The sequence below is a fragment of the Wyeomyia smithii genome, chromosome 2 (genome assembly GCF_029784165.1).
Source record: "Wyeomyia smithii strain HCP4-BCI-WySm-NY-G18 chromosome 2, ASM2978416v1, whole genome shotgun sequence".
NCBI classification, from domain to species: Eukaryota; Metazoa; Arthropoda; class Insecta; order Diptera; family Culicidae; genus Wyeomyia; species Wyeomyia smithii.
Genome location: NC_073695.1, coordinates 217,171,608 through 217,190,063, shown reverse-complemented (window position 1 = coordinate 217,190,063; position 18,456 = coordinate 217,171,608). Strand labels below are relative to the sequence as shown.

Below are 18,456 nucleotides of genomic sequence, written 5' to 3'. Positions count from 1 at the left end.
GAATCTGGAATCGACACGAACCTGTGACCACATCTGGCTCTTATGAATCTGGATCTTCGGAGGCATGTTCCGGTGGGACAAATTAGAACAATTGTCAATAACACTGAACAACATTGGTATCAAAACTCATGAAATCACTCCAAGAAGCGATTTACATCCATTTCGAGTCCAACTGATGAGTTGTTCCCGAAATGGTCGTACCGGAACAGCTTCCCGTGGGGCCCTATATAGCGGCCACCAACATGTATGTCACTTATCTGTCAAGATTCATAAAATCACTTCAGGAAACCTTTCCAGAATTTTTTGTACGGGTTCGCCACAGAAGGCAAAATCACGAAAGGCAGAAGCACGAAAGGCAGAATCATGAAAGGCCGAAAGTACACACAAGGCAGAATATTTCAAGAGGCAGAATTTCGAAGTGCACGAAAGGCGGAATCACTGGTAGCAAAACCTGACTCACAATAGCCAAAAGCGTGATGGCAAATTGGTGCGAATCTTGGTCACGGTATCAAAGCAGCTACTCAGCATTTATTATTTAATATTATTTGGTAACCAGACATAATAACTGGTCACAAGCAATGACCAGTTTTGATGGGAGGTGCAAATCAAGCCGAATTATTAGATCCGAAACGCGCAAACTGGTTTGGCGTTGGAGAGTAATTTTTCGATGTTAGGTATAACTTACACTAGTCTCAACGGCTTGTTGGTTATAATTAACATAAAAAAATTCATGCGGCAAAGACGCATAATCGAGGGCAAGGAACCGAGGCGGCACAAAGCCGCCGTGGTTTCCGCGGTCCGAGCCGGCCGCCGACCCGCCGTCGGAAGCGGCGGCCTCTCGCATACAAACAACTGATCTACTGGTTTTCTAGGATTATTTTAACAGGTTTCCTTTCCCTTAGTTATGTCGGAACGAGCGGTAGCAAGTAAAGACAGCATACACTTGGACAATAGAGTCGGCCAAAGGCCGCGAGTGTGTGTTGTTAAAAAGAAAATAGACCGATTTTTTTATTCTGCCATTCGTGCCCTTTGAGATTCTGCCATTCGTTATTCTGCTTTTCGTGATTCTGCCTTTTGATTTTCTGCCTTTCGTGGGAGACCCTTCCATTGAAAATGTCACTATAAACTATAATTCTGCTTGGTGCAATGAGTGAAGTGACCCATAATTGTTTTACAGGTCGATTATCCAAAGTTTATAAAAACATTTCGCTCCAGATAATCGAACCCTTCGGATAATCGAGCCATTTTTTCAATATTTAATATTTCTCATCTAGAATAGTGAGTTTTACATCAAAATATATTGTACACAATACATGTGCCGACGAAATAAATTGAAAATTGTCTTTAGACTCTTTGTCGACGTTTGTTATACGTATAAACGTAATAATAAATTATGTTATATTGATTCTCCGGAAGATGAGAAAAACGAAATAAAATTAATTTAAGCTGCTAAAAGCAGCTTTCGCTTCGGGAGATTAAAAAAAATATTTTCCAGCAAATATAAAAGAATTTGATTTGTTTTCTATATTTATCTGTTTTTATTATCTTAAATAATAAAAAGAAATGAGAAGTTACATATACAAACCCTGTTCTTTTGACAACACTCATGATTTTTTTTCTATTTCTTGAGTGACCTATAACGACCTATGGCCACTTATGGGCTACTTTGCGGATTTCAAATTGTTTTCGCTTGATGAGTTTTGGTCCAGGAGTATCCGAAACACCACCGGGACAGGCCTGCTTGTGGTTGACCATTATATGTCCATGTCCATTATATTACACGAATATGTTCCGGCCATAAATTCGAAACCGGTTAACCATTAGTGGTTGTCCTCATCGGCAACAAAATACCATGATACCTTGCTCTTGGAGGTTGTAGAGTAAGAATTGGTTGAAAGAACGACCAGAAAACAACTAAAAACGAACTGCTCAAGCAGAACGGGGCACTGTTGTTACAGTTTTGAACAACTCCGAAACTCCCAATGACCCAGAAGACAAAAGTACGTTATAGAAATACAGAAGAAAAAAAAATCTCCGGATAATCGAGCCCCCGGATAATCGAGTCTCCGGGTAATCGAGTCTCCGGATAATCGAATCCGACCTGTTATGTTACATTTAACGGTGCAAAATTGTGGGTCAATCCATATTTTGGTTATTTTTATTACTTTTACATGATAATGCATCAAGACTGAATCAAATAACTTATTATCAAGCATTTACAACAATAAAATAGCTTTTGTATATCACAAAAGTTATTGTATTGTTGTAAATCTCGACGATTTCATATACTAAATGATTTTGAATGCCAAAAGTGATCCATAATTGTGTCTTTTGCTATGTAAGTGATATTTTTCCTCCCAACCGATTTACACGCATCAACTGCAGTGAAACTAATTGTTGATCGAAAGTACACATCAGAACACAGAGATAGATAGTAAAACTTTCGTAGTTGATAATTCTTCCGATTTTGTATCCATTTTTGAACATTTAGACAACACGTTGACTGACCCATAATTGTGGAGGGACTGTACATATTGCTAAAAATTTTATAAAACACTAACTGACCCGGCAAACTTCGTCTCGCCCAATATTGTGTTTAATTTGATAATTTCAAACATTCCAAATTCACTAATTTTTTGCGATTTGTTTATAGTCTGCAAATGCACGACGAATCGGCCATAGGATATGACCAAAGCCACGACTTTTGGCTTCTGTACATCGCCTCTATTCTGGAAATATCCATATTGAGTGGTATTCGATCACTGTTGTTTTTCTGGCATCAATCTGATTCCGGAAATACCCATATTGGGTGGTATTCAGTAATTTTGTTGTTTTCTAAAAACTGAGAGTGGTCATCTTTGAATTTAAAATAGTGTCCAGGGTCAATGCTTGGCTTCTATGCATCATCTCTATTACGGATATATCAATATTAAGTAATATTCGGTCTTTTTCGGCGTTTTTTCCGAAACCGGAAGTCGCCATCTCAGAATTAAAAATGGTGCCTGTGATCGATTTCTAGCTTCTGTGCATCATTCTGGTTCCGAGGGTACTCATATTACGATTCAAAATGTTGGCTGAGGCCGACTTGTGGTTTCAGTGCACCATTACGAATCCAGAAACACCTATATTAGAAACCGGAAAAATTCATCTTAAATTTAAAAATGGCGTCTGGAGTCGAGTTTTGGCTCTTTTTAAGCTGTTTTCCGGAAAACCTGCTTGAAATATCTGTTTTATTTGTATGGGAGACCTACCACCCCTTCCAGAGCCCGGAGGAGTATCAAACCACAACAGAAATTTATGTTTGATCTGTATAAGAGCCCTCCCACGCAGAAGTGGGAAAGGTGTAGAACCACCATTAAAATATTTTTTGCCCGCAAAAACCTCTACATGCTAAATTTGGTTCCATTTACTCGATTAGTTCTCGAGTTGTGGAGAAATTTGAGTTTCATTTGTGGGAAACCCCACCCTTCCAGAAGAAAGAGGGGCGTCAAATTATTATGGACATATTTGTTACCCCTAAAAATATTCACCCGTCAAATTTGGTTCCATTTACTTGGTTAGTTCTCGAGATGTGCAGAAATTTGTGTTTAATTTGTATGGCACTCTTTCCTTCCAGAAGAGGGAGGAGTGTTGAACCATTATGGACATATTTGTTACCTCTAAAGATATTAATATTAGAGATGGTCGAGTTTCGAGTTTTCAAACCCGAAACCCGAACCCGATCCGTACCCGTCGGGTTCGGGTCGGGTTCGGGTCGGGTTCGGGTTTGAGGGTTTTTGAAAGTGTCGGGAACCCGAGGGATTGATGAAAAAAACAATTTTTCCGGTTCGGGTCAGGTTCAGGTTTGAAAATATCAGGTTCAGGTCGGGTTTGGGTATGAAAACCCAAAACCCGACTTTATAATGTATGAAATCTCGGGTTCGGGTCGGGTTCGGGTTTCATAGAAATAAAATTTTCGGGTTCGGGTTTGATGAAAAAAAAAGTTTCTCATAAGGTTCAGGTTCGCGTTTGAACTGAAAAAAAATTCGGGTTCGGGTCGGGTACGGGTTTGAAATACACCATCTCCAATCTCTATGACCATCTCTAATCCATATGCCAAATTTGGTTTCATTTGCTTGGTCAGTTTTCGAGATGTGCAGAAATTTGTGTTTCATTTGTATGGGACCCCTCCATTCTAGAAAAGAGAGGGGTCTCGAACTATCTTAGTCACTTTTCTCGGCCTAAAACCCCAATATACAAAAATTCACACTGATCGTTTCAGTAGTTCACAAGCCTCTATGGATCAGACAGACAGACAAAGTTGCATTTTTATATGTTTAGATAGTTGAACCGACCACCGTAACGGTAGCCACCCGTCGAGCGTATTTCTATTTGTATTTAATTTTCGGTGGTAGCTTTTAAAGAATGATTTCAAAACAACTGTCGAGGGTCATCTGTTTTAAATTGCTGTCATATTATTGTTGTTCATTGCGCCTTCTCCAATCTCATTTCTTCGTTGTACGGAAATTCTATTTTCGTGAATTTTACCATTTTCCTTTGAATTTTTCTAGTTTGCTCGCCGTTACATTTTGCTTTGAACAAAGACGAACACAGCAAAACAAAGCCAGCTCATATCAGACGCTCCGTTGTAAAATAATGGGCGGTTGCAAATATGTAACTTTATATTTTATACATAAGATGCTTGTGGCCATAAAAGACCCGACGGGAACCTGCTCCAGAGTGGCCATTTCCAACTCGGCAGCTAGACTCAGAATGTATAGAAGTCAATTTCTGGAGTGATTTCATGAAATTCGATATTGATACTGTTGGGATTTATCGCCCTATGTTGAAATTTGCCTTGGATGTTGAACCTGGCTCCGGAGACGTGTGTTGAAATTGCCGACTACATAACGGGTAAAATCTTGGTTAAAGCAACGAAAAGCGGGTATTGGCGTCGGTTCGTAAACGAGAAGAGGAACGAAAAACACAGCCCGACGAATGCGAAATCGAATAACGGTCAAGGAAAGCTAAAAGTTTTCAAGTAGGTGGATATTCGATTTTGCTAGGAAAGTATATCCGGACACTGTTCCTGAGCAAAACATTGTTCGCGATGCGTCTCTGGGCCACGACGCCATAGAATCTGTAACGATAACGCGCCTGGGTTAGATAGAATCAAATTCAACTTGTTGAAGAATCTACCCGGCAATACCAAGAGGCGCTTGTTGAACTTGTTTAATAAGTTCCTGGAGTAAAACATTGTACCGCAGGATTGGAGGCAAGTGAAGGTGATCGCCATCCAAAAAAACGGGAAAACCAGCTTCTGCACACAACTCTTATAGGTCGATTGCAATGCTATCCTGTATTCGGAAGCTGATGGAAAAAATTATACTCCGTCGTTTAGACCATTGTTTAAATTCAAATGGTCTGCTAACAGATGCTCAATTTGGTTTCCGCCGTGCCAAAGAGACAAATGTTTGTCTTGCGTTGCTTACAGCAGATATACATCTGGCATATGCTCGCAAAGAACGTCTGCGTTCTTGGACATTAAGGAGGCTTTTGATTCCGCTTCTAATTACATTCATAAACTTCAAAAACTCATTCATCAACAAAAATAAAAGGAGCGGTTCAAGATTACCCCCTCGGGGTACACCGGTCGTGTTTGTTAATTGTCACATAGGCACGAATGCAAACCATTTACCCAGGAGACACCAATTTTAGCGTGTTTGCGGAGTAATTTTATCAAATGTAGCTCTAAAGTTTGTATATACAGCGTCGACCTGTTTTCCATTTCCCATGTGAGCGATACAGTTCGAAGTGAAAGCAAGTTGGTTGTCACAGAGCAACCGGGATTAAAACCGGGTTAGTCAGTAGAGATGAATCTTTTTTGTGAGAAACAGAAGGTGACTACTAAGAATCGTTTCAAACATTTTCGAACAGGCGCTTAGTGATGTTATTCCACGATAGTTATGAACGTTGTGTCTGGTTCCTTTTTCATGTGTCGGAGCAATTTGCGAGTTTTTTCCAATGAACTGGGAACTTGTCTTGTTGTAAGAACAACTTAAATATTTATGCTAGTGTGTTGGCGAGCTTATTGGTGCATTTTATTTATGACAATAGAAGGGATACCCTCACGTCCAGGAGCATTATTTGTTTCAACCGTCTCGCCGTTTTTTGTAGTGATTCTTCGGATATTTCAGATACGTCAGTCGTAATAATGTTCACTGGGATATCGGAAGCGTAATCGTTTTCATCAAGAGGCGCCCCATAAGATAAACAGAAACTTTGTCGAATATACTAGAGCATTTAAATATCGTTTCTACCGTCTGCCGGGGTGAGATTAAGCCACGGGGGTGAGATTGAGCCAAAACGGGAAATGTTTGTACGTTAAATAACTTTAGATTTCCAAAACCTAATACCTCAAATTCAATACTTTATGAAACATGACATATTTATTCACAACTTAAAATGGAATATAGATAATATCAGTGAACTGTTTCGCTTAAAGAATGTTTCAAAGTACAGGGTGAAAAACATGCGCAAATAACGTTATCCAAAAATGTCCCAGGAAAACCAACCCGATCAAGAAATCACATCAACTTACTGCTCAGTTGGTACGTTAGGATGTCGTCTCCAATGTGTTGAGGAAATGTTATGCATTGAACCTGTGCCGGCTCAGAAAATAATGTTTTTCCAAACTGTACACTTTTCGAGCCCTTTTGGGGTGAGATTGTGCCAAGCTATATTGAACGGCACAGTGTGCGGAATTCACATTCACGACAAAATTATATCAGTATTCACCAAAACACTTGCATTGTTTACATAGGGTATGTTTTTTTCCCCCACAGCATAAGGTATGTTGTCTAGCTATGGTATTCTTTGAAATAATGACTAAAAGCTTGAGAAGCTTACAGTTCTCAATTGTTAGATTTAAATTTTCAATGATTGATATTACTTATGGAATGTAACAAAATTTAATACTCCAATTCTATATAAACTGATGACTTTTAAAGCGAAGAAGGAGGGTTGTGGGTACGTTTCCAGAGGTTTTGAGATCTCCAATGGAATATACAGTTGTCAATGACACATAATAATTGAAACGAAAAGTCTTCTCAAACTTCATGTCCTAACGTTTTCCCTTTTTAGGCTACCTGGAGACGCCACTATGGGAATAGAGCCTATCTATAAGCCACGTTCTCTAAAGTAATTACTCTATGCAACACTTTGATCCAGCCATACATTTTTTTATAATTCATATGAAACGTAGTTTCTGATCAACCACCTAAAGCCCCTTAATAGTCCACGTTGTTTATGGTCGTCCATATACTTACTGTTTTATCATGTGAGTCATGTGTATTATTCGTAGACACACTACTGTTCATTTAACAGGTATTAAATTCAACTTTTTGTTTTTGGCACAATCTCACCCCATAGGAGGGGTGAGATTGAGCCAAAGTTCATGTATTTTTAGCAAAGTTATAGTTTATTGTAACTTAACCATATTTTTTGTAGTTGTTAACAAAACATTCTAGAATGCATTGGTGTATCTTGGATCGAATTCTTTGCCTAAATGTGTGCGTTACAAGCTTGAGAACAAAAAAGCATCATTTTTTGGCACAATCTCACCCCGGATGACGGTACACTCAAAACACTGACGGTCAGGTTTTTAACGATTTGAACCACTGTGCAATACCATGAATTTGCAACGCGGTTTTTCACTGTTGACATTATTTCAAATCGCATAGACTCAGCTACATTATTATCAGAACTCGACTTTCATACGCCCTCACGGCATCTTAGAACAAGAAAACTTTTTCCAGAAAAACAATGCCAAACAAATTACGCAAAACATGGCTCCATCAATCGCACGATGCGCCAGTATAATCTACATCACGAAACCGTTGGCGTAGCAATGGTGAAAGAACCAATGTAAACATGTTTAAAAGATTCTTAAAATAATGTTTTATCTAGTCTACATTCACCTGACGAAATAAATAAGTAAATGAAAATACAATACGCGAACATTATTTTGGAACTTGATCAACCATAACATTATAAGTGCTCGCTAAGAACAAACTGCACACAATTTTATCTGACCATATTAACATTTTTGTAGAATTACATTTCCAATAAGCTTTTCCTAAATCTTAAAGAAATTAACCCTCAATATCTGTTTTTTTTTTAATATTTGTAGTTATAATTTTGCAAAAACTTGAAAATATTTGTACCAAGTAAACCAGTTTTACATACAGGTTTATTCAGAACAACAAGAAAAAGAACAATATTGAATGTGAATAAATTTAAAACTTTGTTCTTTCATTAAGTTTAAAAGTTGGTCAATGTTTGAGAAAATTCGCAATTTATAATTTTTGGTGAGAAATTAATCAATTCCTGGTTTGGGGTTTTCTAATGCACATCTAATTAATAAACAATTGTTTTTATTGATTTTTTGTAGTTTTCATGTTATGATATTTTTCAACAAATAAAAAAAACGAAAAGATAATTATAAAAGATTGTACAAGTTCCCAGTAAGACGAGAGGACGTGTGTGCCTCTCTGCCAATTGAGCTTGGTATGCCACAAAGTTTCGCTTTGAATTCCCAAAATTGCCTCCCCCAAATGAACTGCCAGAAGCAAATAACCTACCTGCTGATTAACAATGGAACAGTGTCGGTCTAATTTGCGTGGCCAGCTCGTCACAGTGCATAAATTATCCTTTCCATTATTTACATTTAAGCTCTCCATGCACTCACTCATCCGACAGCGACCTGCCAACCGTGAACCTTCAGCACAACCGCAGAACACTTACATCACAAGAGAATACATAGTATACGCTTTAATTTCGCACTCTTCCGTGAGCATTTCCCACCCGCCTCCGCATGGTAATACAATGTACAGAAGAAAAAAATAATATAACTTGTGCAGCTTTTCCCGCCAACTAACGCTACGGTTGACCCAAATCAGCTCCAGCGAAAAGTTGGCTCGCAAACCGCAAAACGATGCAATGTAGTAAATTTCACCTGGTTTTTTCCTCCTGACAGTAGCATCCACTTGCAGACGGTTTATTAGCACTCTTTAACTTTCCTTCGTGATTTAATTCCCGTACGACCGAACGACCGACCGACCGACTGACTCGACAAAGCGAGGAATGTTCGATTAGTGCCTTACCGGAGGAGAGGATGTTCCTTTCATTCGGTTGATTTAGGATATTGCCTCGGAGGCCTCCTACTTTCCTCACGCGATAAAAATATTCGGGGTTGCACTTTCTCGAAAGTTTTTTCCGCTACGGAAATTCAAACTAGCGTAATAATGCCTTTCTGTCCATCCGCACCACTTACCGGAATTGAAACCTTTCGAGCTGGAACAGTTTCAAGCTGCGAAGGTGCAACAGTGTAAACACCAATAAATTTCCGTTTCAATTTACTCCCGATCGGCTGCGTCCCTGTGCGTCATCTGGCGTTTACGTTCGACTGGCCGTATCACAGCTGCATCCATCCATCTGGGTCTTCGCACTGCAGTACGGATGGGACATTGCAGCATTTTCTGTTCCGTTTCCGCGAATCGAAACGCGCTGACCAATGATTTCGTACACTAATCTAAGCTAATGGGCCGAAATAAAAGTGCTCTAGTCGGAATAGGAACACATCGTATAATTCACACACGAACACGCACACACACAAACGACGCGCGCGGCGATCCGGAAAATGTGAATTGCACAGGTTCACACTGCGACGTACGTGTGAGAGTAGACTTGGGAAATATAAAACGCACACTCCTCCTTACCGGCTTAGGGACGTTTTTGCAATCCTTTTTCGAGCCACGAGACAGGAAGCGAAAGCTGGAATTTTCATCGAACTCTATCACCTCCCTTTTCGCGTTCGACCCAACCTTTTCAGTGCATGTTTTTTTTATTTGTTCATAACCTTGCCGAATTATGATGACGGCTTCTGAAAAGCGATCTTAACACACAGCTGCTGCACTGGAGGAAAGTGTTCCGGAACCAACTATTCAATAAATTATCCTCCGACAAACCTCCGGTCTAACAAAAACACTAGAAAACTAAATGTGAAACTCTCGCTCTCGATGTACCACGGCCGCCTGTCCTCGATTTTCCTCCGGTTGCATCGCGTACGGGTGGAAACACACCCGGAAAATTTTTCACTTCTCCATAGTTTCACGATCCAAAAGGGCTGGTGCCGAGAAAAGGCGAGCAAGTTATGGTTAGTACAGCAGAAACTTTTTCCGTCAATTTATTTCCCGCGGCTCTTGTGATAGCGATTGTTGGCAACCCGTGAAAAATTCGAATTCCATCACTTCGGATCCCGGGAAAATCATAAACTACAGTTTTTCCCCAGTGTCAATGCCCAATCGACGTCGCAAATCTGTACACACATAAATATGGGGCAGACGAATTTTTCCGCCCCACTCAGAATACCGGCACGATTGCAAGGACTCCCGCTACAAACGCGTCTGAACTCGATCTCGGTCGGCTTTTGACTGAGGAAGCTCCACTCAACTGCCACGGTGTCTAGTAGTCGAGACGAAAGAGATTGTGTTTCATGTTCCTCTGTTGCTGCTGCTTCCTAGTTTGTGCTGCTCGCTGCTTCCGCAAGTCAAAAGTTGGCATTTGCGTTCCACCTCAGAGCAGCACAAGGGGCCAGAGCCGAATCGAGGCGGGACTTTCACGACGCATCTATTCTCACCTTGTTGCTTTGAGAATGAGCTCGGATTGTGCGGCGAGAATGAGCACGTGCTGGTCAGCACCCACCCACGAAAAGCTTCCCGAAGCGAATGAGTGCAGAAAGGATAACAGCATGGAGTGAAGATGAGGAAAAAAAGACTAACGATTGACAAGCTGCTGTTTTTGCTTGTGAAACTAAATGATAGGAACGTGTGAAAGTTAGAATCTGATAAAATCATTCTGTTATTTTTTTCCTTGGATATCAAAAATCTTAATGTCATTGATTCATTTTCCAATGCCAATGTACCCTAATCACAAAGTTTTAAACAGTATACAATTTTCTGGTCTAATTATTCCGAACAAAAATCTAGTATCCTTTTTTGACTACTTCTCACTGCAAGAGAAGAGGGAGTTCCCAAATTTTATTCTAATCAAACACCGAACTGCATCATGCACCTGCAAGCCAGCACCAAAGTAGCACACGCAATTCCCAAATGTTCCGCAACCACCGAGTGCAATCTTTCCTTCCGTACTTCCCTTGAGTGACCCGGAAGGCGACGGTTGGTGAGTTACTTCCTGACCGGTTATCGCGTTTGCGCGGAGACCCGGTAGCCCACTTCTTGAAAAGCTTCGAGAATTGAGCTTTCGCATGCTCTTTCTCATTAATTACTCTTGCAAAATCGCTGGAGCCTATGCGAAGCTATCTAAACAGAGAAAATAAATATCATTGCTGATGCGAACACCGCGAGCGGGAGCGAGATTCTTCCCTCAAGCGAAAGGGTACTCTGAAAATGTGAAGCACCGTTCCGATCGGAGCACGGATGGGAAGTGGAATGCGATGCATTTTCCCCGAGACCGGCATGTGCATATAGTTGATGCTTTTAATGTTGTTGCACCAGCTATCACTGGGCTCTGCCTGTGAGAACATTTGTCAAATCCGGCGCGGGGATGTTCGGTCGATCGGTGAGCATTTGCTCGCCGGCAGCTTCCATAGCCGGAGAGATTTTCGTCCTCGGTTCGGTTGATGTGTTCGTGCTGTTCTGCCAGCGGACGGAACACCAGGAAGGGAACGGAATTTCGGTTATTTTAAAGAAGATAGGTCAGGCTGAGCGTTACGGTGCGTTTCGATACATTTTTTCAAGGTCTGGAGATAATAATTTTTGTTGACTTTTCGAAACGTCGGTGTAAGAGAAAAATATCGTTTTCTTTTCACATTTTTCTGCGAAGCCGAAAGAAACTCCTCTATGTAAACTAACAGTCGATAAAAAGTATAGTTCCTTCAGCATCTGCATTTTTTTTTTGCATGTTGAATAGAGAATTTGTTCTTGACATTGATTGCTGTTAATTGAGTACCATATGAATCAAATATTATGTCATTTTTAAATTTGAATAAAGAATTTGAACTTTATATTTTACAGTTTATATGCCGAATTTGAACTTTTGATTTTTAAAGTAGTAGTAGTAGTATGAAGTGCAACAGATGTTTTTCGATTTTGGACTTCTCACTTCTTAATTTTTGCATTAACTTTTTGATGTTTACTTGTCGCTCTTTATTTTTTACTCTTTACATTATACTTTATACTTTATACTTTATACTTTATACTTTATACTTTATACTTTATACTTTATACTTTATACTTTATACTTTATACTTTATACTTTATACTTTATACTTTATACTTTATACTTTATACTTTATACTTTATACTTTATACTTTATACTTTATACTTTATACTTTATACTTTATACTTTATACTTTATACTTTATACTTTATACTTTATACTTTATACTTTATACTTTATACTTTATACTTTATACTTTATACTTTATACTTTATACTTTATACTTTATACTTTATACTTTATACTTTATACTTTATACTTTATACTTTATACTTTATACTTTATACTTTATACTTTATACTTTATACTTTATACTTTATACTTTATACTTTATACTTTATACTTTATACTTTATACTTTATACTTTATACTTTATACTTTATACTTTATACTTTATACTTTATACTTTATACTTTATACTTTATACTTTATACTTTATACTTTATACTTTATACTTTATACTTTATACTTTATACTTTATACTTTATACTTTATACTTTATACTTTATACTTTATACTTTATACTTTATACTTTATACTTTATACTTTATACTTTATACTTTATACTTTATACTTTATACTTTATACTTTATACTTTATACTTTATACTTTATACTTTATACTTTATACTTTATACTTTATACTTTATACTTTATACTTTATACTTTATACTTTATACTTTATACTTTATACTTTATACTTTATACTTTATACTTTATACTTTATACTTTATACTTTATACTTTTTTCTTTATACTTTATACTTTATACTTTATACTTTATACTTTATACTTTATACTTTATACTTTATACTTTATACTTTTTACTTTATACTTTATACTTTTTACTTTATACTTTATACTTTATACTTTATACTTTTTACTTTTTAATTTTTACTTTTTATTTTTAATTTTTACGTATGAAGGTAGTTCGGCTTTCTCGGTCTTAGGAATCAAACGACTAAATAATGTTCATCCTAACGTTTCGACCTTTGGTTTAGCCCTTTTTCAAAGGTTAACTCTAGTCTGTCGTTCTTCGTTCAATATAAATGCATAGTGGTCAGTCGGTACTATTTCTTCGGCTCAGATGGACATAACTGAGGAAAAATCACTCTGGCTGAACTGATTGGGTGTTTGGGTGATTGGGAACCGTATATTCATTTCATTTAATTTTTACTTTTTACTTTTTACTTTATACTTTATACTTTTTACTGTTAATTTTTTACTTTTACTTTTTACTTTTTACTTTTTACTTTTTACTTTTTACCTTTTACTTTTTACTTTTTACTATTTACTTTTTACTTTTTACTCTTTACTCTTTACTCTTTACTCTTTACTCTTTACTCTTTACTCTTTACTCTTTACTCTTTACTCTTAACTCTTTACTCTTTACTCTTTACTCTTTACTCTTTACTCTTTACTCTTCACTCTTTACTCTTTACTCTTTACTCTTTACTCTTTACTCTTTACTCTTTACTCTTTACTCTTTACTCTTTACTCTTTACTCTTTACTCTTTACTCTTTACTCTTTACTCTTTACTCTTTACTCTTTACTCTTTACTCTTTACTCTTTACTCTTTACTCTTTACTCTTTACTCTTTACTCTTTACTCTTTACTCTTTACTCTTCACTCTTTACTCTTTACTCTTTACTCTTTACTCTTTACTCTTTACTCTTTACTCTTTACTCTTTACTCTTTACTCTTTACTCTTTACTCTTTACTCTTTACTCTTTACTCTTTACTCTTTACTCTTTACTCTTTACTCTTTACTCTTTACTCTTTACTCTTTACTCTTTACTCTTTACTCTTTACTCTTTACTCTTTACTCTTTACTCTTTACTTTTTACTCTTTACTCTTTACTCTTTACTCTTTACTCTTTACTCTTTACTCTTTACTCTTTACTCTTTACTCTTTACTCTTTACTCTTTACTCTTTACTCTTTACTCTTTACTCTTTACTCTTTACTCTTTACTCTTTACTCTTTACTCTTTACTCTTTACTCTATACTCTTTACTCTTTACTCTTTACTCTTTACTCTTTACTCTTTACTCTTTACTCTTTACTCTTTACTCTTTACTCTTTACTCTTTACTCTTTACTCTTTACTCTTTACTCTTTACTCTTTACTCTTTACTCTTTACTCTTTACTCTTTACTCTTTACTCTTTACTCTTTACTCTTTACTCTTTACTCTTTACTCTTTACTCTTTACTCTTTACTCTTTACTCTTTACTCTTTACTCTTTACTCTTTACTCTTTACTCTTTACTCTTTACTCTTTACTCTTTACTCTTTACTCTTTACTCTTTACTCTTTACTCTTTACTCTTTACTCTTTACTCTTTATTCTTTACTCTTTACTCTTTACTCTTTACTCTTTACTCTTTACTCTTTACTCTTTACTCTTTACTCTTTACTCTTTACTCTTTACTCTTTACTCTTTACTCTTTACTCTTTACTCTTTACTCTTTACTCTTTACTCTTTACTCTTTACTCTTTACTCTTTACTCTTTACTCTTTACTCTTTACTCTTTACTCTATACTCTTTACTCTTTACTCTTTACTCTTTACTCTTTACTCTTTACTCTTTACTCTTTACTCTTTACTCTTTACTCTTTACTCTTTACTCTTTACTCTTTACTCTTTACTCTTTACTCTTTACTCTTTACTCTTTACTCTTTACTCTTTACTCTTTACTCTTTACTCTTTACTCTTTACTCTTTACTCTTTACTCTTTACTCTTTACTCTTTACTCTTTACTCTTTACTCTTTTCTCTTTGCTCTTTTCTCTTTACTCTTTACTCTTTACTCTTTACTCTTTACTCTTCACTACTCTTTACATCCACATTCCACGTGGCAGCTTGTTCTATTTTCTTTTTTTTATTTATTCTTTTCTATTTCTTTTTTTCTATTTACTCTTTTCGATTTACTCTTTACTTTACAACTCTGCAAAAGGTCAAGATGAAGTAATGTAAAAGAAATTTCACTAAAAATATTAGTTCTTAAGCATTTTTTTCTTCAATTCAAACTTTTTGAAGAATAGTCATATTTTAAAGAAGAAAAAAATAGGTAGTAGAATTTCAAATCATTATGCTCTTGGTTATTAATATTTTATCTTCGCCTGTTTTCTTCACGATTCATATTAAAGACTGAAAAATTTAAATTTCGTATTAAATTTTTGACGTAGAACTACGTATTACTCTTGTAGGGTAACTTGCATTGGAAAGTTCAACGAAAATATGCCCTTTTTGATTGAACGGATTTTTTACACACAATGTCTCGATCTAAAGGTTAAGATTGATTCAACCTTGGGGTATAATAATAGACACGACGTTTTAATAGTAAAGTAATTTCAACTCAACTTGAAAATCAATCATTTTTGGTTAAGTTTAGCAACATTGAACCAATCAATGAGAACAAAAAGTATAGTTTAGAATCGTTCGTATTTTTGGAATAATTATTAGCATGTCTTCTCAATTGCAAATCAGAGGAAAAATGAGCTTAATATCAATTAAAAAGGCAGAAGCAAACCAACGACAAGCTCGCATGCTGTTCGAAATGTTTTTTTGAAGTAGACAGCAGAAGGTGCAGCACTCACAACCACGCTATAGATTATTACGCTGCTGTGTGTGTGTGTCGATATTGCTGCTGTGTGGCTGGTGGACAACAAAATTTTGCTTACACTGATTATTGGTGGCAGTCACCGGAATAGTGTTCGAAATGCAACTGTGGAGTCTTTCTAAAGACGTTCCAACATTTTGAATGAAGTGTCTGCAGATTTTTTTGTAACTGGCGGATTCGCAGTTTATTCAGAGTTTCAGCATGTTTTTTAACTGCGCGGACTTTTCAAAATTGTATGCAGATTTTGTTAAATTTTTACCTATGCAAATGTAACATTTTTGAATTACGGTTAGAAATTTTTTGGATTTCAACCAATTTATTTCGGTCTTCATGTAGTTGCAGACAACAATTCTGTTTTGAGCTCAAAACGCTGCTCTGAAGTGGTACTTGTCCGGCTTTAAAATTTTCACTTAACATTCTGCAGTGCCCTTGAGGAGATTAGTGTTTACCAGAATTATTCATTTTTTTTTAAATTGGAATAATGAACACTCTTTGGCTTTTTCGTTAATTGATTTGAGAAAAAAATGAGCTGCTAGAATAAGGATTCCCTATCACATCTTTAAAATAATTTAAACGATTCTAAAATGAAGTTTTTTATGGTTGTATTAGACTAAAAGTATAAGTGTTAATAAAAGTAGTCTTGTTATGGGACATTAATAAAAATAAATTCAATGTCAAATAAAAGTTTGTTTTGCAATTTGTCATCGATTGGTATTCGAAGGAATTTCGTTCGAACAAATTACTTGTAACATAACCATAAACATCTTACCTGATTTGCTGATGTTCCTTTTCTCGCCACTAATGAACGGAATATTAAAAATAGAGCAAAGCCAATTGAATCCACTCTAGACGGAGCGCACCCGTTAAGGACTCGCTAGGTATGATTATTTTTCCCTTTCACCATTATTTGTCAGCAACACAAACCACTTCAAGCCATACTTTATTTTATCCGCACTGTCACCTCACTCAGTGCTCAGCTCATAGTCGCCAGGCGACCGCCGCCGCCACCGAGCGCAACGGCGAATAATCGTGCCCACGCAAACCTGCCAGTACCGAAGAAGCTAATGTAAACAAACATTTTCCTCCCCATTTACTAGCAAGTGCTTACCCGCGGGCGTTTGCCTCTCTGCATGAAAATAGCAGCCATTTCAAAGAAAATGACGAGAGACCCTTTTAATTGAATCATGCAAAGAGCTTTCCACGGCTGAGTTCAGTTTTTGTCCGGTATCCTTCAAACTCCAGTACTATCTGCTGGCACATACTTGTAGCCTTTTGGCGCTTCAAGTTTTGTTTGGCGTGAAGCCAGCTACTGTGTGGGGCAATGTTTGCATGTATATTTAATATCGTTCGCTATTACTTTAAAGTCTAAGATGGAAAAACAAATAGAACTATTCACCCATCACTGCACCAGCTACTTGAAATACTTCAACGTGCAAGCAAAACAATGGCAAACAGAAATTCCGGGAACTTCTTCTATTTAGTCCGCAAGGCACAGAAAAAGTATCAAACCTTCCAGAACAATACGAAGGAAAAAATTTCATCCGATGCTAAGCAATGGCAAATTTAGCGGTTATGAACGAGATGAACAAATAAAACCGTTCGCGAAAAAAAAATATATAAGCAGGAACACAGGGAGAGATAAGTAAAGCTGAGCTGGAAAAGCTCAGGCAAAAAAAAAACGTTATCGCGGCCGCGCGATTCGTGCTGTACGAACCAACTAAACCCGCTCTGTTGGAGTGGTCCGTTCGGTTGGTCTGTCGGTCGGACCGGGGTGGTTATGCTGGGATGACGCTGATGACGAAGGAAGAACCGAATAAAGAGAAAAATTTCTGAAACAATTTGTATCGGAGATGGAAAAATGTTCTCCTAAGCTTGCGGATGAAATGTCTACTCTTTTTTTTGTGCTATCTTTTTTCTTCAACCAGTTGTTCCCAGCAGGTTGTGGAAAGTTGTTTTCTCTTCCTTCGTCGCTTTCGCTCCATTCTGCGATTGTGATTCTGTTCGTTCTGTGAGGCGAAACTTTTCTTCCAGGATGGAAGTGTTTACTCAATTGTTTGATGGTACATCCTGCTTGCAGGTATTGTCCCAGTTATGTTTTTTTTTCTCGTTCGAAAGCACAACGTAAATTGTTGTTGGGCGTCATAATTAATAATGATCTATTGTTGAAAAAGCAATCAATTTATAACTTGAGATCTGTGGTAAGTGGCAACGGGGTTTTACCACTGTGGCAGCGATGATATCAATTTAATGGTTGAGAGAAAAGGGCACAGATACTCAAAATTATGTCTTATCCAGCACATCTTCGTAACTAAACTTGTATGTGTTGTGTCAAGGTGTAAAATTTGTTTGTTCCAAGTTAGTAATTTACGATCGGTGGAGGACACAAAAATCGTTCGAAAGCTCCATTTTATTTTGGCCGGCTCGGACGTCCGTTTTGGATCGGACTAACAACTAGAATATGCTTGTTATTTGCTAAAAAGCTCACTAATCGTCTCAGGAGGGTTCCGGACGTATGAATTCATGAGACCTTCCAGGTCTTACAAGTTCGTCGGCTCTTTC

General features: G+C 37.0%; 1 protein-coding gene across 7 annotated transcripts in view; it reads right to left on the bottom strand.

The window, feature by feature from the left end:
- LOC129725242 (protein O-mannosyl-transferase TMTC1-like) overlaps positions 1–10,455 on the bottom strand; it is a 577,063-nt gene extending 566,608 nt beyond the window's left edge. For 2 of the 7 annotated variants that reach the window (XM_055680803.1, XM_055680807.1), the window contains exon 1: positions 8,622–10,455. The gene's annotated coding sequence lies outside the window, so the exon portion shown is untranslated. The remainder of the gene's footprint in view (positions 1–8,621) is intronic. The other 5 variants (XM_055680804.1, XM_055680805.1, XM_055680808.1 and 2 more) reach the window with 4 other exon arrangements.
- Positions 10,456–18,456: the final 8,001 nt, after the last annotated feature.